This window comes from Castanea sativa, chromosome 11 (genome assembly GCF_040712315.1).
Source record: "Castanea sativa cultivar Marrone di Chiusa Pesio chromosome 11, ASM4071231v1".
Taxonomy (NCBI): Eukaryota; Viridiplantae; Streptophyta; class Magnoliopsida; order Fagales; family Fagaceae; genus Castanea; species Castanea sativa.
In genome coordinates this window covers 15,456,040-15,482,269 of record NC_134023.1, presented here as the reverse complement: position 1 = coordinate 15,482,269, position 26,230 = coordinate 15,456,040, and the positions used below count along the sequence as shown (strand labels likewise).

Here is a 26,230-nt window from a genome sequence, read left to right as displayed (position 1 = left end):
CCAGTATGTGACTAACAAATTGCGTGGATCCCAAAACGCGACTTCAATCACCAACTTGAGGAAGATGTTGGTTGCAAAGTTCTTCTTCTCTTCAACAGATGAAGATCGTGAAGTTGCTTGGTCACAAAACTCTACGGTGTACAAACACAGTAGCTTCTTCAAGAACTAGGGCAAAACTAGGTTTCTGGTCACACTTGTACAATTATACTCTTATGCAATTGTGCTCTCAGCTGTGTAACCAGATACGGCCCTTAAAATAATCCTTATATATGTTTAGGGTTGTAAGAAAAGAAAGCTCAAACACATAATCACAGATTGGAGTCAAAACAGATCTAAAATTCTGTTTTTCATAAACCTCGACAAATGCCTATCTGTCGAGCTGCTGTCTAGCCATGGGCTTCAACAACTCTACAGGTCTCGATAGATGCTAGCTGTCGAGCTTTAATGAACAACACTTTTTCAGCTTGAATCTTGGACAGACTTGCATGGCTTCAATACTTGGACTTGAACTCTTGTTCCTTGAAGTATTAAACACATCCTAGATCTACCCAATTACAAGTAAAGTGTGTTTTGTCAAAGGATTAGCCAATTACATAAAATGTTGACATATGTTACTAACAACCAATCACATATGTCCTAAAAAAATTTACAACTAGCAAGGGAACATACAAAGTAATAAAGAATAAATGAAAGAAGAAAAAAAGAAATAAAATCAAACGTCAATTAATAACTATTATTTGGAAAATAAAAAGGTAGTAAAGAGGAGTAAGAAATAAAATAGAGATGGCTATACAGAGGATATTAAAAATTTTATAGTGCAATAAAATCAACAAATAAATATAATAATACAAAATTTAAACTTAAAACTAATCAAACTCTAACTAGAGAAATTATATATATATATATATATATATATATATATATATATATATAATCATAATCTTCATACACCATAACTTAAAAAAAAAAGAAATTATTGAATAGTTCTACCTCTCATTTAATGTCTATTTTATACAAATCATCAACTAATAAATATATAATAATGGTAAAAAATGTTATAGATAAGATTATGAAAAATATGATAAAACTATTTGAAAAAAATAAACTTTTTATAAAGTTTAGGGATTAAAATAGTATTTTATCTAAAAAATTATCACACACAACGCATGGGTCTACGGCTAGTTTAGTGTAAAAATTGAATTTTAATTAGAGTTTAATTTTGCGCCACGTGTCCCATCTTATCTAAATTTTTAAATTTTTATGCCAAATTAATTAATTTAATGTAGAAAACGATGAGTCCAATATAATAAACCATAAAAAACATAATCATATAACTAAAAAAATTCAAATTTATAAGTCATCTATATATATATATATTAATAGGTAAAGCTTAGAGAAAATTGAATTAGAATTTGAAATTATAATCCAATTTTGCACCATGTGTCTAAATTTATGTGGGTACTACACCATAATTATCCATTTAAACTTATATCGTGTGTCTACTTAAGTTTTTTAATCTTTGTGTCAAGTGAGTTAACGAGTGCAAAATATTAAGAATCTAATATTAATAAACTAAAAAAAAAAATTTAAGAAAACAAAATCACATATACTCAATAAAAATCACCACATGTTTCTCAAAAAATAAATAAAATAAAAATCATCACATAACAATAATCACCACATGTTATATCTTATTAAAAATTAGAAAAAAAATGATCATAAGTAGTATTAAATTTAGATAAGAATTTTATTATGTGACTAATTACGTTTACTTTTTAAAAAAATTGACTAATTATCTATATTTTATGATAAAAATTGTGTTTAATTTTAAATGTATCTCTATGTATACATGAATGCATGTGATGCATGTGTTACATGCTTTAAAAAAATTAATTTGACTAATTATTTATATTTTTATAATAAAAATTTTGTTTAATTTTAAATGCATCCATGTGTTTGCATGGAATTACATGCTAATATTAATAAATAGAGAATCTTATAAGTAATTGTGACTTAATATTCAAAATGAAATGGATATGTCATACCTTGACACATAATATAATGTTATTAGAAAATCAACTTCTGTTATTTATTTTCAGGGCCAAAATGGGCAAATGCCCTTTTCGCGCAAAAAAGAAAAAGAAAAAAGCATTATTCCCCCTTTCTTAAATTAATTAGGGAAATGTCCCTCTTTTGAAACTTAATTTTCTCAAAATCGAGTTAAGCCCTATAATGACGTTCTAAGGAGCCTATAGTGACGTTTTTAAGGACCTATAGCAGCGTTTTGTAACTCAAGCTCCATGAACTCGAGTTATATGTAAAATAATAATAATAATAATAACAATAATAATAATAACAATAATAATAATAATAATAATAATAGAGTTTAAAATATTTGGTTTATTTGTTATGTTATTTTCTAGGTTTTGAAGGGTTTTAACTTAATGTCAGCTCGTCAATAAATCTTATGGCCAAAAATTTATTCACAAGTCTTGCTTAATAATAAATCTTATGTCATTCTACAATCAAAGTTAGAATTTGTTACTGTTCACTTTGGAAGGGATATGGATGTAGCAAGAGTGTACCAGTGCTAGAAGATTGGATATAGACCAACCTCCGTTTATTATTATTATTATTATTATTTTTATCTCCCTCTGTCTTTGCTATTTACAATTGATCATGTGGTTCTAAAGCATTTGGATTTATTTAATTTCCCCATTTTTTCATCTTTAAGGCTTGAATGGACTATTCTTCACTTAGGGTTCGAATTTTGAAAAACTTGTCTAGGTTCTATATTCTTTCATACTATGAGGATTATTAGGACATATGTGATTCATGTTAGAACATATGTTATTATGTATTGGCTAATCCTTTGACAAAACACACTTTACTTGTATTTTAGTAGATCTAGGATGTGTTTAATACTTCAAGAAACAAGGTTTCAAGTTCAAGTGTTAAAACTATGCAAGTTTATCCAAGAATCAAGTGAAGAAGTGCTGATTCATTAACGCTCAACAGCTCTCGACAGATAGCTATCTATCGAGATTTAATAAGTCTCGACAACTCTCGACAGATTCTATCTATCGAGGTCTCGACAGCTCTTGATAGATTCTACCTATCGAGAATTACGAAAATTAGTTTTTCAGATCTGATTTTCGACCCATGCTTATGTATTTGTGTAAAGTTTCTTTTCTCACAATTCTAGACATATATAAGGCTTATTTTTAAGGCCGTCACATAAGAGAATACAATGAGAACACATGCAAAAGATGACCGATGCCTTATTCTCTCTGAAAGTTACTGCGTCTTTGCGCCTTAGGATTTTGTAACCAAGTACTTTTTAATTTTCATTGTTAATAAAGTGAAGAACTTTGCAGCCAACATTCTTCTTCCTCAAAGTTGGTGAGTGAGTCATATATTGAGATTCGTGCAAAGGAGTAAGTCGCGTACTGGGATTCGCGCATCGATTGGTTAGTCACGTACTAAGAGCCGTGCATTGAAAATGAGAGATTGACACTACAGAACAAGTCTAATTGTGTATTAAGGTAAGGGTTCAACTGTAGGTTAATATAAGGTACTGAGATTCTTTTACTTGTAACCGCTTGTTGTGATAATAGCGAATTCTCAAGAGTGGTGACCTTAAAATCACCCGGTGGAGTTTTTGCCACGGAGGTTTTCCCCATTTGTAAATAAATCACCGTGTTAACTTTATTTTCCGCTATGTTATATTTTAGTTGGTGATTTTTTTGTGCTACCACATACATTACATGTTAATTTGATTAATTAATAAATTTGAGTAATTAATCAATTAATTCATTACAAGAGGTTACTACATTTTTGGCCTATCAGGGATGTAATTCAGTAAAATTTCATATTGAAAAATAAACACTCTACATCCAAAATGGCCAGAACGTGTTCGTTCTCCTTGAAAAAATCCAAGATGAAGAAAAAAATAATATGATACTTCTTGCTAAACTTAGTCAAGGTAGCTAGGATAGGGAAAAGTTTGTTTTCTTTATAACAGAATCCTTGACCTGCAAAATTTTAAGCAAATTTTGGAAGCCTAGATATCACTACACCTTTTTAATCTTCACACTCTAATATATGCAATTTATAAATGGTTATATCATTTCATCATTAAACAATATCTTCAAATTTATAATCGACAGGTAGCACTTGGCCATTCTTTGGAAGTCAAAACTGTTAAAGAGTATGCTCAAGCAGAAATTTATAATTGACAGAGTTTACAGCATAATTTTAAAATTATGGCAGAAATATCACCTACAGATCAAAACGTCAATCAAGAATATATATATATATATATATATATATATATATATATGTACATCTCAAAGTGGGTAGGATCAAAACATCAGTATATCTCTAATTTTAACACTGATTATATGGATTAACAAACACAGTGAGGATAAAATATATATATATACACACACACACACACAAACACACTCACACTGAATCATTAAATTCACTATTATTTCCATGGACGTAATGCACTCTGCCATTAAACTCAAACCCAGAGGATGTTTAATGGGCCTTATGGTTATCTATAGGAATTGGTAACCATCACTGTGGGAAAAAAAAAATCCAGAGTCTTCCAAACTTAAGAGAAAAAGGAAAAGAAGGCATGATTGTGTTTCTTTTTCTCTATTTTAAAAACCTCATTGACAAATACCCAAAACCAATTAACCCAAATACTCTAAACAAAAGCAAACTAAATGTGACACAAATATCCTAAAGAAAGCAGATTCTAACCAAATACCATTATCAAAACAAAATCTAATCTAGAAACAAAAATCAAAGATTTAAAATCAATCCGACAAGAATACCCAAAACTAATCACATTTAATTAATACCATTTTTGTAAGACCATAAGTTCAAAATATATCAACCCAACCAGAATACTTCTTTTCCAATGTCAAGGATACTCTATATAAACTGTTCAGCCTCTCTCATTACACGAAAATATGGATTGAATTAATGGATTCACTACACGAAGAAATCAGAGTCACCACTAAGACCCAACCCAAATACTTAAAATGAACAAACCCACAACACAAAAGAGGTAGAGATCCAATTAAAAAACCTAGCAATCAAAAATTCAACATCCTAAAAAAAATCAAGTAGAAAGAAAAATCAACGTAACAATCCCCACACCACACCACAACATGAAAGATGTACTAACAAAATTGAAAAAGGATTAAAAAAATCAATCAAAAGAAACTTACATTAAATTATTATGCGGGGCAAACAAAAGAATAGAGCTCAAGAGAAACTGGGATTTAAAGATAACTGAACTAAATTATCTAGCTTCTGTCAGTCTTAATATACAATGAGGAGAGGAAGAGATAAAGGAGGGAAGAGAAAGCCGAAATATGAAGATTGGAAACTGTCTTTGGAAGGGAGAGAGGCTGGCATTAGCAAGCTGAAGGGTTGGAGTGATGAAGGGTTGTTTTTCGAAACCGTGAAACATATATGTAAACCAAAAGGTTGGGAGACAAAAACACAAGCTTGGGGTTGGGGTTTGGGATTGGGCTTTACGGTGGGATTAAAGCAATAAAGATTGCGCTTTACGGTGAAGATAGAGTTAAGAATTATTTTCTTTTTAATAGTATTTTAAAATTTAAGAAAAGTATTTTAAAATTGTAGGAGGAATTCAAGAAAATTGGTGGTAATAACATGATTATTGATGTGGTTCAATATGGGTGTAGCACTTCAACTTTTAGATTAATATAGAATATAGATACGGCGGGTCGGGTCATGGGTGTGTTTGGAAGAAAAGAAAATGTGAGTTGAAAGTTGAAGACTGAATATCGGATTTTGGGCCTTATTTTTTAGGCCTAAATTAATAGCTAACTGAGCTGAAAAAGCTAGCCCAATTTTACATATTGGATTTGTTTATGGTGGCTTCGTTTAATGCAGCACAGATTGATTCTTTTAATGGGCCAAACCATGAAATTATTTTGTTTTTATCTTCATTTCAAAAAAATATTTATGAAATTATTTTGTTGAGTTGTTATTTCGTTTTTGGGTATGAACATGATCATGTTGCCCTGAAATGACTAAAATATTAATTTTTTATTTTTATTTTTTAACTTTTAAAAGTGATAAGAGCATTTGCATCAACTTATGCAACAATTTATATTTATTTTAGCATAAGAACCTATCTTTTTTTTTTTTAAAAAAATACTCACTTTTCAAAATACTCTACATTAGATTATCTATTTTACATTATATTCATTAAAATATAAAATTTTCTTGATTTTTTTAATTGTTTCTATTTTTCCACACACAACAATCACCATTTACTCTCTTCTTTTATCCTCAAGATATGTAAAGAAAAAAAAAATTATGCAAAATAAATAATGTCAGTGTAAATTTATATGATTAACGTAACAACCATATATTTTTACATAATTTTACATGGTCTGATATGAGTGAATTTTGAACTTAGTTAGCTAAAATGCGATAACCATTTACTATGTTTTTGGCAGTCTATTTGAGTACTTTTTGTTTTAGACTAATTTTTCTAGACTTGAATGATGAAGAATATGGTTTGTCCCACTATCAACCTTATATTAGAATATGCTAAGATAATGCATAAAATAACATCCAAAGTTTTATTTTAAAATAAATTATATACTGATATGAATGGACAGGTTGAATAAGATGCAAATAACAAAGGTTAAATAGTTAAATTGTTTGTAAAACTAATCCACCCTAGCATTAGAAGCCGACAACAGCTATCAATCTTGAACAGGGTTTATATTGGTCCAGTCCACTGTAGATTGTTGAAAACTAGTCAAAATCAATCTACCATTGGTTGAACTACTAGGATCAAGAATTGGACAGTTTTTCATTCTCAAAAAAGAATTGGACAGTTTTTACTTTTAAAAAAAATCACATGGAAATTTTGTGATATATATTCAAAAACAATACCAAAAAAGGTTTAGTATTACACTCAAAATTTTAGGAAAGTTCCGTATTTTACAGAGAAATCACATGAAATTTTGTATAGTTTTTCCATCAAAATTTGACTTATCCAATAAAAAGTAAGTTACATACATTATTATTTTTAATTAAGGGAATAAATGAGTCTCATAGCAAACCAACATTGAACTAAAGAATATAAGTTCCACATAAAAGTCAGATCATACATTCCATTTCATGTTTAAAATATTTGATGAAGATCTTATAAAAAAATGAAATAATTTTTTTTTTTTTTTACCACTGCTCCCCTTGGTGCGGTGGTTACTCTACAAGTATAAATGCTTGTGAGGTGTGAGGGGCAATGGCCGGAGTTCAAATCTCCAGGAGAGCTTCATACACATATACACTTAGATTAATTTAGAGTAGAAATTATATATTGTATATGAAGCGTGTGTAATATTTGCATAAATGAATCTTTTTTTCTTTTTTTGAGAAGATACATAAATGAATCTCATAACAAACAAAAACAAAAACAAAAAAGAACTTTAAACCTTACCATTTATTGTATGCATGTTTCAAAGAGTAAGAACGTAAACCAATTTAATGTTATACTTCTCAAAAAAAAAATGTTATTTTTGGATATTTTTTGTAACTATTATTAATTATTATAAATTTATTGTATTTATTTATATTTTTAAATCAATATTAATCACATTTTTTATGGCATCACTTGTTCAACCAACGGTCCAATCTTGATCGAACCAGAAAATAGAAACCATAATTTTTTTCCAGTCCACAATTTATTGTATTTACTTTCGTTTCTCTTACTAAGGTATCACCCCTGTGGCATACTCTTAAAAGATGGGTCATCGTGTAGCTAATTTTGTGTTAATTACTTATTTTGTAGGTAGTTTCCTGAGGTATCAGTGTTTACTTTAACGAAATTGGATAAATCTGACAAGTACTAAAACCATTTACTTAAAAAAAGAATAAAAGTATTGAGCAAGCCATTAGCGAAATTTTGAATGTAAATACATTTCATTTTTTAATGAGAAAGAGAGAGAGAGAGAGAGAATTTGAAAAACCAAATCCCCTTTCTCTTAGTGAAAATAATTTTCTTATGCTTCTTTCTCATATTGTGTGGGCAGCGCTGCATAATGTAAGAAGAATGCATATATCTAATGCATAAGATACATACCTTATTCTTCTTGTGAGCCTCTATCACAAATTCACAATTTGAAACCAATCAGCCATGGCTAAGTTGACAGAACCATGTACCATGTTATCCAGCATAATTGTGATATATAATTTTTTTTTTAATTTTAAACTTCGATTATTTCATAAGAAAAGTAAAAAGAATATATGACAAGTTGTGATTGATGAAATATAGAATAGAACAGGAAAAAAAAAATAGAGGAAAAAGGGCCTTCTCTCTTGGTATTTCAAGTTCCTCACCAAACAAACTAATGATTTGGTGCTCATCCTACCAATTATTTGGTACTTATCTAACCATGCAAATGGAAAACATCATTGTCAAACATCAATTAATCTGTTAGCAACAGCATATTTGAAACTTTTTCTTTGGGCATAATTAATTAGTTATGTTTGCATTTTCTAATTCGTTAAACAATGTCTCTTGCATGACTTTAAAGAGAGGAGGAATTGACAAGCTAGATAAATTTAACTACCATTTAGCAACCAATACTTAACACTATGATACTAATTTTAGGTGGGTTGCAATAATACTTTAAAAAACCTAATCCACACCTAACCTATCCTTCAACGAATACTTTAGAAGAAATAATGAAATTACCTAACTGGTTGCTTATGTGGTCTAAGGTCTTATATATATAGACCTGAACATAGCAATACCTATCCCTTGAAGACTCATTGCCTTAAAACCCTATATGGAGATGAGGGGCTTTAAGCATTTTTTTATCATCTAGGTTCAACCATAGCTTAACATTAGTCCCATTGAGGTCCTAGTAACAATTGATGGGTGTCCTGAGTAATACAGCACCACCCCTTTGAGATGGTCCATATGACATCCTTAACTAGACTACTCACCCTCGGTCTCAATGGTTTAATCCTTAAATCGATGGAAAAACAAAATAGATGTTATTAGACAGTCAAAATTCCATTACTTTTTTTTAAAGAGAGGAGGTTTTATTTAATTAACCAGCAGTTACATAAGATGGTCCATATGACATCCTTTGAGAATGTCTAGTTTTCAAAGATGTTAAAGAGCACTCTCTAGGAGTGCCTATTTCCAAAAGATCTCGTGTATATATAAGGGTTAGTAACAAAAGTTGGACATTATTCATATTCTACAATGCTGCTTATTTGCTTAGCTCATCTCTTGGCCAGACCATCCGCAACATTGTTTGTTTTACGGAATATGTGATGTGGCAGGACGGTGTATGTTTTACTCAGGGGGGTCTTGCAATCATAAATTAAGAGAGCCCAAGCTAGAGCCATAGTCCCATTCGTTGTTAGCCAACAAATCACAATTTTGGAATCAATTTGCAACTTTATAAATTTAAAACCAAGTTCCTATGCAATATATAAGCATGTGTCATGAGAATTGTGAACACGATAGGTCTCAATTGGGTTACAATTCTGCAAAAATTTCTTTAGTTCGGAGCATTGACAATGTGCCACTCCATGGTTGTTATATTTTTATATTTTCTTTTTGCTTACATCAAGTGGGTGATTGATATATTATTAGTTGTTATCCTCGTAATACCTCTAAGCACAAGACAAAATTCTTGCCCCCTTTGTTGATATTTTTCTATATCCATATTAGAAATTAGAGTAGATTAATTATTGGGGAATGTTAAAGACAGCATCTTGCCAACTCATATTTTTCATATAAAGAATTGGTTGAACGACGTGTGCTATACTTTGAAGTACATATTAAAAAAACCCTTCATGGATATCTTTGCCTCCAGTTCTTAACATAAAATAAGTTCTAGCTGCTGCAACTACATTGACGATTCCTGTGTTTACTGTAAAGAATTGGAAAGCAGTTGGGAAATTAATCATTATAATAATACGAGTCAAAAATAAATTGTCAAAGTATTTTAAAATAGCCAAATTGTGATTTTGCAGTCCCTTTTCTGTTTTGTTTTTTTTTTTTTTTTCCAAGAATCTAAGTTATATAATTGTAGTAGAAAATTTTGCCAGCTTGCTCTATTATAATTAAGAAATGAAACTTTACAGTAGTAGCTCGAGCTGAATCTGGGATTCAAAGTATTATTTTATTTTTTTTACGGTTCTTTGAAATAAAACAAAGTGGGAAAGTCGAAGCTATGAAATTAAATACTATTATTTTCACAACAAAAATTCATTTATACACTTATCTTTCTTCTTGGAACATCCTGTGCTTCACTGGTGGTAGAGACTGTCATGATTTTATTCGCAAAAATGACAAATACATGCACACATGTGCATGAGGGTACTTAAGACCAATTAATTTGAATAATAGGTAGAATATTGTTTTCGTTTTTAAATTTTGCATGAATTTAGTTTTCGTCTCTAAACATTAAAAAAAAAATTTCGTTCCTATACTTTTTAAAGATTTTTTTTTTCAATATTTTAGGGAAGGTTTAAAAAAATTAAAAAGTTCAAGAACAAAAAGTGTAGCATTCTCAATAGTTTAAAAACACAAAACTAACTTTTTTTAATTATAGAGATAAAAAATGAAATTCATCCAAACTTTAGGGATGACAAAAAAATTTTAGCTTTGCATGATAAGAGCCCATTCATTTGAATACTTAATGATATTTTAATAGTCTATTAGGTATTATATAAATGAAATAAAAAATGAAACACATAAAACAAATCCATGAATATAAAAAGAGAAAATAATTTTAAAAATTAAAATTTTAAAATGGGAACAATGGGAGTGTCAAAATTAATTAAGAAACCAACGACCTTAATATTTTTGGGTGGGCTGAGGGTTAAAAAATCATAAAATTTTTAAAATTTATATATAATAATTTTTTTTTCAGGTTAGGGTGGTCTGTGATCACCCTAGCTTTAATGTGGAACTGTCCTTGCCTTTGACCAACAATCTTTTCTTAAGTATCTCTAGGGCATATTGATGACATTAATTTCCTTATTCAAGAAAACTTTCCATAGCCCACTAATTAAAATAGTCATTTACATGTATTTTTTTTTTAATTATATGACCTATTTGATAGGTATATGACTTATTAGATGATTTAATAAATCTTGTGATTACAAAATATATATATATATATATATATATATATATATATATATAAGTAGTTATTTAAATCATTATGTAATAAATTGATGGAGGAAATCCCCCAAAACTAGTTAGTAAAAAACTTCATTCAACTTATGTAAGTTCATAAATATGTTTAAATTCGTTTTGAACTAATCAAACTTGAACATTATGTAAAGCTTAATCTTAAGTTCAAATTTGGCCTAAACTCTCCAATAATCCAAATGAATAAAACTTGAACATCTTACTGTTTGACTAAGTTTTGTTGGGTTATAAATTGACCCCAATTAAATTAACCAATTATCCAAGTTGATCAATTAGTCCAACTATATTCAAGATTCAATTAACATACAACCAAATTGTCAATCTAGAGTTAAGTGTAACAGAAAATAAATTTTGACATGGTGATATAGTTACGATGGATAAAAATTTTGCAGGGAAAACTCCAACAGGTGATTATTTAGGTCACCACTCCTAAAAAATTTACTAACAAGAATTGAGGTTGCAAATATAAGAATCTATACCCCGCACCTAGCTACAGTAGAACTTATTGATTAATAAGACAACTCATCTCCAATCCAATTGGACTCCTTGCAGAAGATTTCTTTTGGGCAGAAATCTCCTATCTATGTTTAACTCCACAACAATTAGTGATTGTTGTAGTTTGGGTGCAAAGTTCTTCTATGAAGCAGTAGCAACTTAGTATAGAACACTAGATGCACAAATATCGCAACTCTATTGCACAAATCCCAATACAAGTCAAGTCATCCTGGGTCGGAATGGAATTTATTGTTCTGAAAATCTATAGCTTAATAAATCGAGAGGTATTGAACCAGATGTCAAGCTTTAGTAAATCTCAATAGAGTCACAGGTATCTAGGGACATTTAGAACAGTTTTTATTGAGCAGTTTCTTAAATTGATTTATTGTGTCCTCATTGAATACGTACCACTTAAATACAATTACAGACACTCAACCTAAGACTCAAGTATACAGAAAGTACATTTTAACTTGGATTTGCTAATCTAAAAATATCACCCTAATTAACAAGTAACAAGTTTTTAAATAATGATAAGTAGCATTTGATAACCCCAAAATATTTCTTTGGCTTCAGGTCCATCACTATATACCTAAGAAAAATTTAACAGTCGACCACTTAGGTTAGGTATATGGTGGTGGATTGAGCTTTTGCCTGGTCCCCCACGGCCATATCATGGGTCCTTGAGCTTTTGTCATGACACACAGCTGGTTGAAAGGCAATAACCACCCTCACCTATCTTGTACACATCAATCATTTGATTCATTTCTCTAAGAATAAGGAAAACTTATACGGATACCTTGTTACGTGAAGGAGAAAAAAGATCATAAAAGAAAAAGAAGACTTGACAGATGTTCAATTTGGCATAAAGGAAAATGTAATTATTGTGGATGGGGAACAGGGAACCATGTAAAGCTGAAAGTAGTATCCAATCTACTTTTGCATACTAGTGGGTAATTATGAACCTTAAAATATAAGTGAAAACCTACGGAGCTAGTTAGTCAATTTTCTGAAGCTTGAGTATTCATAATTGAGCAAATTTATTGCCGCAATCATTTCTACAATTTTGGCCACAATTTGCCTAATGATAAGTGTAAGTGGTAAAAAAATGATAAATTTACAATTTTACGGACAAGTTGAAGCAAAATAATAAAAATGATTGTTGTATCATACTTATTTAGAACTATATAACAGGATAAGGCAAGTGGCAAGCACAAATGTAGGTCCCCGTACTTATTCTTTGTAATTAATATCCTACCTCATGCCAGCATTTTTGACATTTAAGCCTTTCGCAAGCAAATTTTAATTCATGCACAAAATAAACTGTGTGTTACTACAAAAGGGTCAGGAACCAGGTAGACTTTAGAACTTAGGTCATGAAAGCTAGTATTCATAGTAGCCTTGGACTCATTATAGAAGGGCTACAGTATTTGGTCTTTACTTTTGGCAGTCAAAATTGAAAATTCTCCTTTTCCTATTATGTTTTGACTCCAATTTAACTGTCAAACACTTTCCTTCATTGCAAGGTAATTAAGGGAAAAGCAACCTTTATAATAAGTAGTAATTAATAACTTCAAACATAACTAGAAACACGGGTCTATAATAATTATGATCTTTAATGGTAGCTTTGTTTTGAAGGTTCAATTCAAAATTGGACATTATGTACAAAGTAATGTCATTTTTGACTAACTTTATAAGGTGTAGAGTTATTAGAGTTAATTTTTTAAGCCTCGCTTATCATTTCAGCCCTATTTTCATTCTCTCTCATAAATTCATTACAATTTTTTATTATTTAGATCCTCTCAATAATTCATCTTAAGAGTAATGCTACAGATACAAACTATTTTACAACATTTTTATAAACTGTTGACGTGACAAATTTTTCTTACTGGTTCTAATATGAGCTCATCACTAACATTACATTTTTACTTATAATAACTATTTAAAAAATATTAAAATTACATTAATGATTTATAAAAATGTTATAAAATAATTTGTATATATAGAGGGCGTTTGGATAGGCGTTTTCTGCGTTTCTGCGTCTGAGTTTTGCTTCCTTTTTTTTTTTTTTTTTTTTTTAAACCCAGCCGCAAGATTTGACTATTCAGCCATGAACAGTGCACAAATGCACTGTTTATGGGTCCCACAAATTTCACTTTTTCGCAACTTTTTCATTAAAAATAGGTCTCACAGTACTATTCACACATTTAAAAATTATTTTGCTACAGTGTTTTCAGTTTTCAGTTTTCAGTTTCAACAAAATAAATTCTATCCAAACGGACTCATAATATTCCTCATCATCTAACTGGCCCATTGTACAACTTAGCATATAACTAGAAACACGGGTGTAATTTTGCTACAATAATTGACGGTCTTTTATGGTAGCTTTGTTTTGAAGGTTCATTTCAAGATTGGACATTTATCCACAAGCAATGTCATAAAATTCCGTGAAAAATAAGACATTTTTGATAGATAGTCGTTGGTACCAACTACCACCGACACAGTACAGCCATAGCATAAGTCAAATAATAAAAAAAATTTTACTAACGTATGTCAATGCTACATAATAATATATTATTTTTAGAAAAAAAAATTTTTGTTAAGAATTAAAAAAAATTTATAATTTTTTCAAATCATCCTAAAATGTTTTAAAAAATAAATAGCTTAGTATTAAATACCTGTCAAAAGTGCATCATCATCAACGATACATGTCAAAATCAACTGCATTTAACGACTTTGCTTTATGAGTTTATTGTGGGTTTCCATACAAAGACACACACATTCAGTACTCAGTAGCAGTAAAAATCAAAATCAAAAGGCAAATTTTACATTCAGGTTATCCACATCATGCAGAGAGAGAGAGAGAGAGAGAGAAATGCCTTCACTATAAGTTAACGCGTGGAAATTTCTCCGAACTCAAAGTGAAAAAAAATGCCAAACATTTCTGTCACAGTCAGTTTACATTTCTGCCAAACTGTAACGAAAGATCCAAGACACATTTTTTGTACTGGACAGCCTGCTCACACTTTTTTCACAATTTCTCTTACATTATAATTTTTTTTATAAAAAATTATTAATGAGATGTTTCTAGAAATTTAATTTGATGCTTTCTGAGGGAAAAAATTTAAGTAATTTTGGTGCAGTGCTTTGAGCTTTTACAAAGGACGTGACTTGTGCGCCCCATGGTGGGACTCATCTCTTTTTTAAGAGTCCATATTACTTAAGAATTTCCTGTGATTGAGAACAACCTCTTCTTATTATTGCATATCATTTGGCCAAATTACTTTTAAAGTGGACTAAAAATGGCCGCGTCAAACTGTTTGACTAAAAAAGATTGTTTGAATTTTAATGGTTAAAATTGTTTATGATTTAAAATTCAAGTACTAATAGAATGTTTTAGTTTTTTTTGGTAAATTACAAATTACACTCCTAAAGTTTTTAGTTGACTGGATTTTACACCCCAAAGTTTTAGAAACTTGATTTTACACCCTGAAGTTTGGTTTTATTAGCAATTCATACCTTACGGTTAGTTTTTGCTGTTAAGTGACACATACACATGCTGACGTGTTTTATTTTTGCCAACTCAGCCCCAAAAATAAAAACTTACCTGACACTATACAAACAGTACCGTTTTCCCTAAGCTAAAAATAAATAAATCAAATCAAATCAAAACCTAAAACTACACCGTTTCAGCCTAATTCTAAAATCTCAAATCAGTGAATCCCTATTCCTGTTCATCTGAGCAAGCCTCATCTAAGTGGCCACAGCAACTTGAAGATTGTGAACGCAGGTAGCAATGGAGGCGACGACGGCTCTTGTGAACCCAAGCAATGGCGGCAGCTCTAGGCAGCCACATCGACAGTAAAACCAAATAAACTCGTGCTGCTCTTCTTGTGTGATTGATTTGTTGATTGGGTTTGGTGAGGGATTTTGTATAAATGCTTGGGTGATTGATTTGTTGCAGGAACTGTCTATATGTGTATGGTTTAAACTCATTGGACAACTTGCATCTTTATTAAAAGTTGAAACTATGTGTTTATGGTGAAGTTTGTTTTTCTTTGATTTTTTTTTTTTTGGTTTTCTGTATCACTTGAATATTTTTTATTGCAATTAGTTTTGTATTATTTTGTTGTCAATGGATTATAATATAGTTGGTTGTATTTTTTCTTGTTCTGGTTACTTTATTGATCTTTATTTTTGGTGGGTCAGCTTGTTAGATGATGATTAGTTGTATGTATTGTCTAGTGTAAAATAATGTGTATTTTTTATTGGTATATTGATCGAGTGCAATGGTTGTGGTCCATATGAGCAATACATGTATTGTGCTTTGTGCCTCATATCTACATGTATGTTTTGTTTGCATTTATGTGTGTATTATATTTTAGTGATATATTAATTAAAGGTTATATTTTAGTAATGCATTTATACGTGTGTGCAAGGCATTGAATATGGATCAAATATTTGATATGTGTATACATCATTGAGGGGTATTCATTACGCATAGAGATACACATGTTGAATATGTTAGAGAGCCTAAATCAAGGGTCCTTGATGTTGATATTGACACTCTTGTTGTTTTTTATATGCCTAAGTATGCCAAAAATCTTGGTATTACAAATGTAAAAGAATTTCTTTACCAGATTCCTCAAATGGAACTTCATAATGGCCCATTCTCATTGAATAAAGATGGTGATGTTAGGGCCCTACGTGACTAGTTAGAATTTGCACCTGAAAAGTTAATACACATATATGTGAAGCATGTTGAACAAGCTTTTGAGGAACAAGTTGATGAGGATCAAGGTAATGAAGGTGATGATGAGCATGAGTGTTATAAAGAAGTTGATGAAAGGGTTGGAGTAAATGAAATTTTTTTTTATGAAGACTATGCTGATTTTGGTAAGTGACAGTGAATTTGATAGATATGAAAAACCATACTCCCCTATTAACAAATCCTCCCACATTGTCCCAACCACTCACATTGTCTCATCCACTCCCCATGACCAATCCAACCTAAACCCTTATGAGAAAAAAGCATCAAATTGGGCACCCACTTGCTTTAGTGATGAGGAGCATGATATAAAAAGTGGGGAAAGTGATTATAGGCACTCTGATGTCTTGTGCACACCTGTCAACTCTGAGGATGGTGAAGAGCACCCCAAGTACACTGAATTTAGGGCTGAAGTGGATATGCCCAACCCCGTTTTTGAGAAGGGGATGTTGTTTAGTGACCACAAGGAATTTAAGAGGGCCGTGCAATCTTATAGAATCAAGCATGGATATCCATTGTTAATTGGTAAGAACAAATCTCACAAGGTGAGTTACAAATATGAAAATTTTGAGTGGTATATTTATGCCTCATGGGACAGTGAAGAAAACTCTTTGCTAGTGAAAACCTATCATGGAAAACATACATGTTCTAGGGCTTTTCATAGTAGAATGGTGTCTGCAAGGTGGATTGCAGTTACATGGCTAGAGGTGTTTAGAGGGAGACCCAATATCAAGAGCGCTGAGATAAAGGAATGTATAATAAGTCAATTTCAAGTAGATATATCCTTGGATAAAGCCTTTAGGTCTAAGTAGATCGCATTAGAGATGCTTAAAGGAAGGTTTGCCTACCAGTTTGAAAGAGCTAGAGATTATTGTGAAGAGCAGAGATCTTCTAATCCAGGCACCACAACTAAAATTACTCTATACACACCGACATTGCACTTCAAACAAATGTATGTGTTTCTAGTTGCTTGTAGAAGTGGATTTATGGAAGAATGTAGGTCAATTATTAGTCTTGATGCTTGTTATTTAAGAGGTTTTTTGAAGGGGAAACTACTGGCTATTGGAATTGATGGGAATGACGGGATGTACCCAATAGCATTTGCTGTTTGTGAGAGCGAGAACAAGGACAATTGGTCATGGTTTTTGGAGTTATTGTTAGCTGATATTGGTCTTGTGAGGGAACGTGGCTAGACCTTTACTTCTGATCAACAGAAGGTATGTAATTATTTATGTAAGTTTAATCTTACCATTTGTTGTATAATATTTAACTTGAAATAATTTACATATTATTTAATATCTACATACTAACCAATTTATTTATTTTGTTTTTAATATAGGGCTTACTTGCTGCTCTTGCAAAAGTTGCTCCTGAAGTACATACAAGACTCTGTGTTAGGCATCTATATGCTAACTTTAAGATAGAGCACAAGAGCAAACTATTGAAGGATTTAATGTGGGCAGCAGCAAGAGAGACCACCAGACTTGGGTTTGAGGAAAATATGGAGATGATGAGAGAAAGGTGGATGTTAATGCTTATGGGAATTTGATGGGTATTGACTGTGCACATTGGAGTAGACATACTTTTAGTACATTGCCTAAGTGTGACATGCTGTTGAACAATCTTTGTGAGTCATTTAACTCTAAGATTGTTGATGCTAGGGATAAGTCCATATTGACTATGTGTGAGATGATTAGGAGGTATCTTATGAAAAGGATCCCAAGAAATAGGGATACAATGTTGAAGAAGTCTAACTCAATTTGTCCTAAGATTCAAGATAAATTAGAAGTAAACAAGGAAGCAACTAGGGATTGCACATCTACATGGTCTGGCGGATCGAAGACTGAAGTGCATTGTAAGGGAAAGCAATTTGTAGTTGATTTGGAGAAGCATACATGTGCTTGCTACAGATGGAATATAATCGGCATCCCTTGTATGCATGCAGTTTTAGCAATTGCTTACAAAAAGGAAAAGGCAGAAAACTATGTGCATAGCTATTACAAAGTTGAGACTTACCTTAGAACATACTCACACCTTATCCAGCCTACCAATGGTGAGGACTTTTGGCCAAATGCAGTAGGTGATAAGATTTTGCCTCCAAAGATGCTAGTACAGCCTGGAAGACCAAAGGAAAACATGAGGAAGAAAGCTGTTGACAACGCACCAAGGATTTCACATAAGTTGAAGAAATCATCTACTACACAAAAATGTGGCAATTGTGGACAATTGGGTCACAACAAAAGAGGATGCAAATTACCCCCAAAATCTAATGATGCTAGTGAGAGCCAAACTAAGCAAAGACAAGGAGCAACAACGAATACAAGGAGCCAAAACCATGTATTATTACTTGCTTATTCCTCAATAAGTTTTTTATTGTGCTACTTACCTATTGTAGTTGCTAACTACAAAATTTTGAACTTGTTGAAGGTTAGGAGAGCTGGAGGCGATCATGTGTTTATGGGCTTAAGAGTGGAAGAGGATCATCACCCACCAAGTGTTGCTGGAAGCCAATCCACTATAGTAATTGCCATATTATATATATACTTCACACTGTGCTTAATATTTGCATATTGCCAGTATTTGGTCATTGAGTTTGTTGTGTACTTACCATATGGTCCAATGTATCTATTATTATAGGTCTCAACCCAAACAATTATTGCTAGAAGTAGTGTAGTTGGTAGATATGGAAAAGGAGCTGGAGCTGGAGCTAGAAAGAGAACTGGAAGTGGATCAGGAGTTGGTAGTTTGTAGTTTGTAGGACCTTTTATTATTAGAACCTTTTGCGGTTACTATTTTACAAAGCTGCCCATAAGCTTATTTGATGGTGAATTAGACAAAAATAACTTATTTTGTGTTAGTCTTAGGACTTTTGGTTTGGCAAACTTTGATAGTCACTGTTTTGTAAAGCTTTCATAAGCTTATTATTCTAGTCATATTGGACATGAGTTGGAAAAATATAGCAGCATATTTCAGTCATATTTCTGCACATTTTTGCATATTTCAATCATGTTTCTGCATCTTTTTGCATATTCCAGTCACGTTTCTGCATATTTTTGCATACTTCTACCTGTTTCAGTCATGTTTCTGCATCTTTCTACATATTGCAGTCATATTTCTGCCTATTTCAGTCATGTTTCTGCATATTTCTGCATATTTCAATCATGTTTCTACATATTTCTACATATTTGTGATATATTTTTGCATATTTTAGTCATATAGCAGCAACTTACTATTCTAGTCACATTTCTCATATACTGATGTAGAAAAGTGGTGGTTTTGGTAGACTTCTTCTAAGTTTTAAGTCAGGAGCAAAAGCCAAATTTAAAAACCTTCAGCCAACTTCCATTATGATAAACAATATTCTAATAAGAGACAAAATTAAGTGACAATTTCCTTTGCAAGAAATGCATTTCAATTTCCATTACAATATAATAAAGCCAATGGCTATTACAATTGTCATTACATTAAATAAGATAAGAAACTACATACAATTGGCCTTTTGCATTCACTAAATACACTAAAATGACCACCACAACAACAAACCAACTTCTACAATTTAGGTTCTCTTGGAGAAGCTGCTACCTCTACAATTTCACTTCTTCCCATTTCAAGATTGTCAGTTTGCAGGAGATAAGAGGCACATGTATAGCTGATCATGAGTGTAACACCCCATGATTTTATTACTAATTTGATTCTTATATTAAATTAAAAAGGGCCCACAATTAAATGGATTTAATTGGTTTGGGGTTAAGATATTTAAATCCGATAATTATTATGGAATAAAAAGCCCAAGTGACGTGGCATAAGTAAATATATGGGTCTTGATAAGTTTTAAAAACCCTAGCATTTTACCTCTTAAGATACTCGTGTGTGTGTATATATAAAAGGGATTTTCTTTTGTTTTAGCCACAACACACGGTTGAAAATTTTATTTTTTTGCTTTGCGGCTGAACGTGAGACTGTTGCAGGTATGGTTTCCTTTAGCTCTAAATTTAGGGAGTTGAATTCTCAATGGCTAGCTTCTGTTCCCATGCTTATAGCTAGGAAGCATCTATTATTTGCGAACCTGATAGAAAAAAAAATAGGTGTTGCTATTATGGATCTAAATTTATGATTATATTAATGAGAAAAAGGGTGTTTTGTGGTTATCATATAATCGTATATGGCCTCACTAATTCACCGCCATTGTCATTGTCTATATACGTGTCCAACAATGTCTCTATGTTTTTCGGCATCAAGAGAATTATGTGTCATTGGGTTGATGAACTAAGATATAATATATGGCTTCTATTATTAGATGGATTAGATATCCATCATTTAGTGACAAGGCTGATACAGTTATTGAAATAGATTAATTTCCTGCTTAGAGAGAGAGAGAGAGAGAGAGAGAGAGAGAGAGAGAGAGAGAGAGAGAGAGAGAGAGAGAGAGAGAGAGAGAATGACCAGATATGAACATTGGATTAATCAATCAAGATTATATTGTGTATTCTAAGAATTGTAGTAGTCTATATGATGGCTAGATACATAATAAAATCCTATAGTTCCATAGAGTTGTAGCACAAACATGCCAATTAATAGATAATGAGAATATGTGAAATAGAACAATTGGATCGAAGCTAAAAGTAAATTGGGTTGTAAGCAAATAAATAGAGAATGTTGGATATATCAATATTGTCTAGGATAAAATTGTTTAAGTGTGAAAACAAATTTTAAGTAGGAAATTGTGTATTGATGGACTTAATTTTTGGTGTTGCTAGGCTCTAATCCTATTGATTTGTTGTGATTCAAGGGAGGTTGGTTTCATATTTTTGCAAATAAGAAGTAAGTGGTGTTTACTAATTTTGGGAGTTTTCCCAAAGCAGTGTTGATTATTAAACTATTTTAAATCAAAGAAATATGTTGATATTCTATCTATAAATTGATATTTTATAAATGTTTGATATGCACATTGATTATTCGTTTTATGAAAAACTTGTAGGACAACCTAAATTTATTTAAACTTATATGTGTGAATATATCTTTATATTTTTGAGAATTATGAACATATTATTTTTGTGAGCATTTTGAATATGTTTTGAAAACCTATGGCAAGTCGTGATTTAAAGCTCAATATTGCATTTAGTCCTTAGCAAGGGACGGGGCCAAGAAAGGGAACAGTGCACATTTGATAGCTCCTTAGCAAGGAAGTATATTATTGAGGATCCAAAAATGAAGCTCCTTAACAAAGGAGTTCACCTTTAGGTTCCAAATGAGCCATCATTAAGAAAGGAAATGAAAATGAGGTTCTAGTCCTAAAAAGGGGACAACATAACCTTGTCAACGGGGCGTAAATGTTGACCACGAGAAAAGCCTAAGAAATTGTGTTGTAAGGTTGAAATTTATCAACCACTTTGTTGGCTTTATTCCGTGCCAATTTTCTTGTAATTCAACACTTAGAAACCCTGTTTTTAGGTAGGATTCATGTAAGGGTAGTGTGTGAGAAAGAGTGAAGAAATGCTTAAGACTGTGCAGTGAAGCAGGGACTCGCGGGTGGCTCGCAGCTTGCAAGCCGCTAGATGATGCACACAAGTGAAGCGTGCAAAGAAGACGAACAGTCACGCTAGTTGGAGCACTACAGGACAAAAAGTCCAGTTTGGCCATTCTGTTTGTTCGTGGCTTGAACTTGTGACTCAATCAAGTCGCGAGGCCAAGTCGCCAGTCAGCTCTGTTTTAAAAAACTTGACTCTTCGTATTCCATTCTTACTCTAGTATAAATACCCCTTATACCCACGAAATGTAGAAAGCGTCCAGAGAGAATTTTGAGAGAGAAACCTTAGAGAAAAACAAGATTGACTCATCCACAATCTTCACATAAAGACTCTTCAAATTCCTCTACTCTCTTCCTCTCCATTGTTACATCCTTAAGAGGTACATTACCATAACCTTTTCTCACCATACCCATATATGTGAGAAAGTTGTTTGGTGCTTTGGGAAGCAGTTAGGAAGGGACCAATTTTATTATTGGTTGATGCTATGGGCTATAGCGGAATCCGGTAAGCTAAAGAAGAAATAGGTTCAGCGCAACCTCGTTGGAGTAGGAGCTTGGAGGGCTTAAGTACACTAGGTAGATTAGGCTTGGAGGGCGGCGGAGAGGTTTTACAACGAGGGCTTCGGTTTTCTCTTCGATAACACATCGTTGTGTTGTCCTTGTGTTTGTATCTCCCTTCCCTTAATCTCTGCCATTTTAATTTCTCCTTTGGATGTGATTTTATTTGGTTTAGATTATGTTATCAATTTTGTTTTAGCTTATTTACATTTTTTGCACGTAAATTGTTTGTTAATAAGCTTAAATTGGTAATTTGTATTTTGGGGTCTAAACGTTCAAAGATGTTTTATACACATATTGAACTTTCATATGTATATGATGGTATTGATATATATATATATATATATATTATGATGGCTCACAAAATAAAGATATTTTTTTATATGAAATATTTGATGATAAAATATTGATGAGTTACAAATTATGAATTTGTTGTAAGAATGATTTATTTGAAATGTTTGTTCCTACACCCCAATATTAGTGAATTCTACTTATTGAGTTATCTCACCCTCCCCCCCTCCCCCCCTCTCCCCTTTTATTCCCCCTTACAGATACATTAAAGGAATTATTGATGTAGAGATTCTTGAAAGACAACTGTTACGAATTATTTTATGAAACTGATGATTTTATTATTATTTTCATGGCATTAAACATTGTACTGGGGAATAGCTTAATTTTTCATATTTATATCATTATTAGAAAAACTATTATCATACTTATTTCAAGTTAATTCATGCATTTTATAGTTGATTTTGAAATAATGCTAAATAATTAATTTTGTGCTTAATTGAATTTTAATGTATGAATTTGTCTTTTGTAGGATAATGAAATTAAATAAGTGGATTTGTGCAAAGAAGAAAGCTAATGAACTTTGATTTTACAAGGGCCATGATGAAGTTAAAGAAGGTCAACCTAATTGAATTCAAGTACAATTGGAGTAAGGAATCAAAAAAAATTTGCACATAATCCAAACCCAATTCGGATTAGGATTTCAGCTTGCACACCAGTTAGTATTTGGAGCATAAATTTCGGCTCAGATGTCCAATCGAGATGATTCAAGTTCGGCTGGAACACTAACTTAAAGGGCTACAAATTTTTAGTTTACCAAAAGTCCGAATTCTGAAGTTAAATGGGCCAAAAACGTCAGTTAAGTGAAGCTTAAAAACTTGGGATTTTCTCCAAACGGGAATTCAACTTGTAATAGGATTCCTTGACCTATTTAAAGGCTTTTTGGGGCAAAATTTAGAGAGGAGCTGTTGTAGAACATAATTTAGGTTTTCTTAAAATTTTCTTACAATTTTTAGAATTTTATTTATGTTATGGCTTGCTAGAAGCCTTGCTAAGGTAAGGGGTGAAACTCAACAATTTATTGGTATGTTTTTAACAATTATTTATTAGTTTTAATGCTTATGTTTTTATGTTTTTTATTATTTTACTAATCTAGAAAAGTATTTAGTTCTGTATAATCCTTTGATTTATCGTAGACTCCGAGCACGATAAATGCTTAGTATTCCTTGCGAACTAATTCACTAGTTTTGTTTTGCTTAAAATCAATCAATTGCATGAAACTACCTTAGACAAATAATTCTTGAGTTTTAATTGTTAAATCATCCGATTAAGATCATCCTTTGTATGAATTTTAGTTAAGTTATAAAATAAATATTGTTAAGGCTACCAATAGATGTATTATGTGTGGATCCCTAAACCTTAGCGCTTTAATATATTGTTATTTTTTTTCAATTTAAATTACCTTTACTAAACTATTAAAAATCTCTTCAGTTAAACTTTATTATTTAAGTTTTATTCTATTGTGCTTTGCTAATTAATTCCCTTTTTCCTGTGGATTCGACCTCGGACTTTTCGAGTTATTACTTCGCGACAATCCTGCACTTGGGAGCATTATTTAAGTCGTAGAAAAAATTGTGTATATGATGGTGTATATATATATATGATGACTCACAAAATAAAGATATATTTTTATATGAAATATTTGATGATAAAATATTGATGAGTTACAAGTTATGAATTTGTTGTAAGAATATTTATTTGAAAGGTTTGTTTCCACACCCCAATGTTAGTGAATTTCACTTATTGAATTATCTCCCCCCCCCCCCCCCCGGTTTATTCCCCCTTACAGATACATTAAAGGAATTATTGAAGTAGAGATTCTTGAAAGACAACAGTTATGAATGATTTTGTGGAACTGATGATTTTATTATTATTTTCATGGCATTAAACATTGTTCTGAGGAATTATTTTGAGGTTGTTTCATCTTTGGTGGATTAGAGCTCTGACATTTGTGCTGAGATTTTTGGTTGTTGGTTGCATTTATTTAATATTTTTTTTTTTTTTATGGATTATTCAGATTGAATAAACATTTATTATTTATGAATTTTGAGGTGTTATAATGAAAATAGTGGAAAATATGAAGGGTCCTGGACATGAGAACACCAACTGATAATGAATCTATGGAACAGTGGAAAACTTCACTTCTTCAATTGTTCTAATGCTGCTAGATGCATGTTACCAATGGCAGAATTAAAAGATTCTCATGAAGGGGAATACATGTCTTCCTTTGGGTGGAAGATACATTGTCTACCTGTGACCAAATAAATATAATTTGGCAATAAGAAAATGAAGCAAGACTTAAAGTAGTCAGATTAATACTTGATAATTTTACCCCAACATAAGGATGGCTACCTCTGAATTATGCATGTTTCATTTTATCTTAAGCTTTAAACTTTTTTGTTTGATTCAAACATTAGCATATACAAGAATGGTGAACAATTAGGAATGAACTCATTAGCTTAGTTATGTGAGAAGATGATAAAATGATTTAGACTATTATATCTCATAATAATCCACAACTTCTATAGAATGACAAAAGATCTCAAGTAAAATAGTAGCCCAAATCACCATAGGAATATAAGATAACAGTGATATGTACAATATTCAAGATCAAGAATTCCTATAGTGCTCCTAAGACATAATGCTAATTTAATTGCATTGTAAGGGGCCATTGATATTACACTTTCTAGTAATTTCTAGAAATAGGATTTTAGAAAGGGAGTAGGGTGTATCTGTAAGTAGGGGTTTGTATTTTTCATGGATCAATAGGTACCTAAAAGATTTATAGAGTTTCTAATTTTGTGGCTTCTGATCTGGTCTTGCAATTTCTATTGCTTTTATTATTGTTATTGGACCTCAACCTTTCATCTGCATATCTTGAATACATACAATTTTGCAACTCTAATCGCTGGAGTAAGTGAAGCCTAGACATATTGCATATGTTCTTAATCATTTGTGGGACCTAACTCCAATTTTTGTGCGTAGTGTAAGCCAATGCATCAGAAAGAAGCACAATCATGAAATATATCCTAATAATAATCTACAATTTCTAATAATTAAATTATCAAAAAAAAAAAAGCATAATCAATAAAAACTTTATTATTCCAAAAATTATAAAAGTCCAGAAGCAATAACCCTAACAAAAAGCGAGAGAGAGAGAGAGAGAGAGAGAGAGAGAGAGAGAGAGAGAGAGCCAATGGTTTTACCATTAATGTGGCTGTCGTCGTGGCCGCCGAGGCTGCCTAGGTTCACAAGAGCCGATGGGTTCGTGGGGATTGGGTTTAGTCTATTT

The 26,230-nt window shown here is 31.6% G+C and overlaps 1 long non-coding RNA gene across 1 annotated transcript in view; it reads left to right on the top strand.

Moving 5' to 3' along the window:
- LOC142618051 (uncharacterized) overlaps window positions 1–26,230 on the top strand; it is a 43,882-nt gene that overhangs the window by 9,119 nt on the left and 8,533 nt on the right. The window lies entirely within an intron of this gene.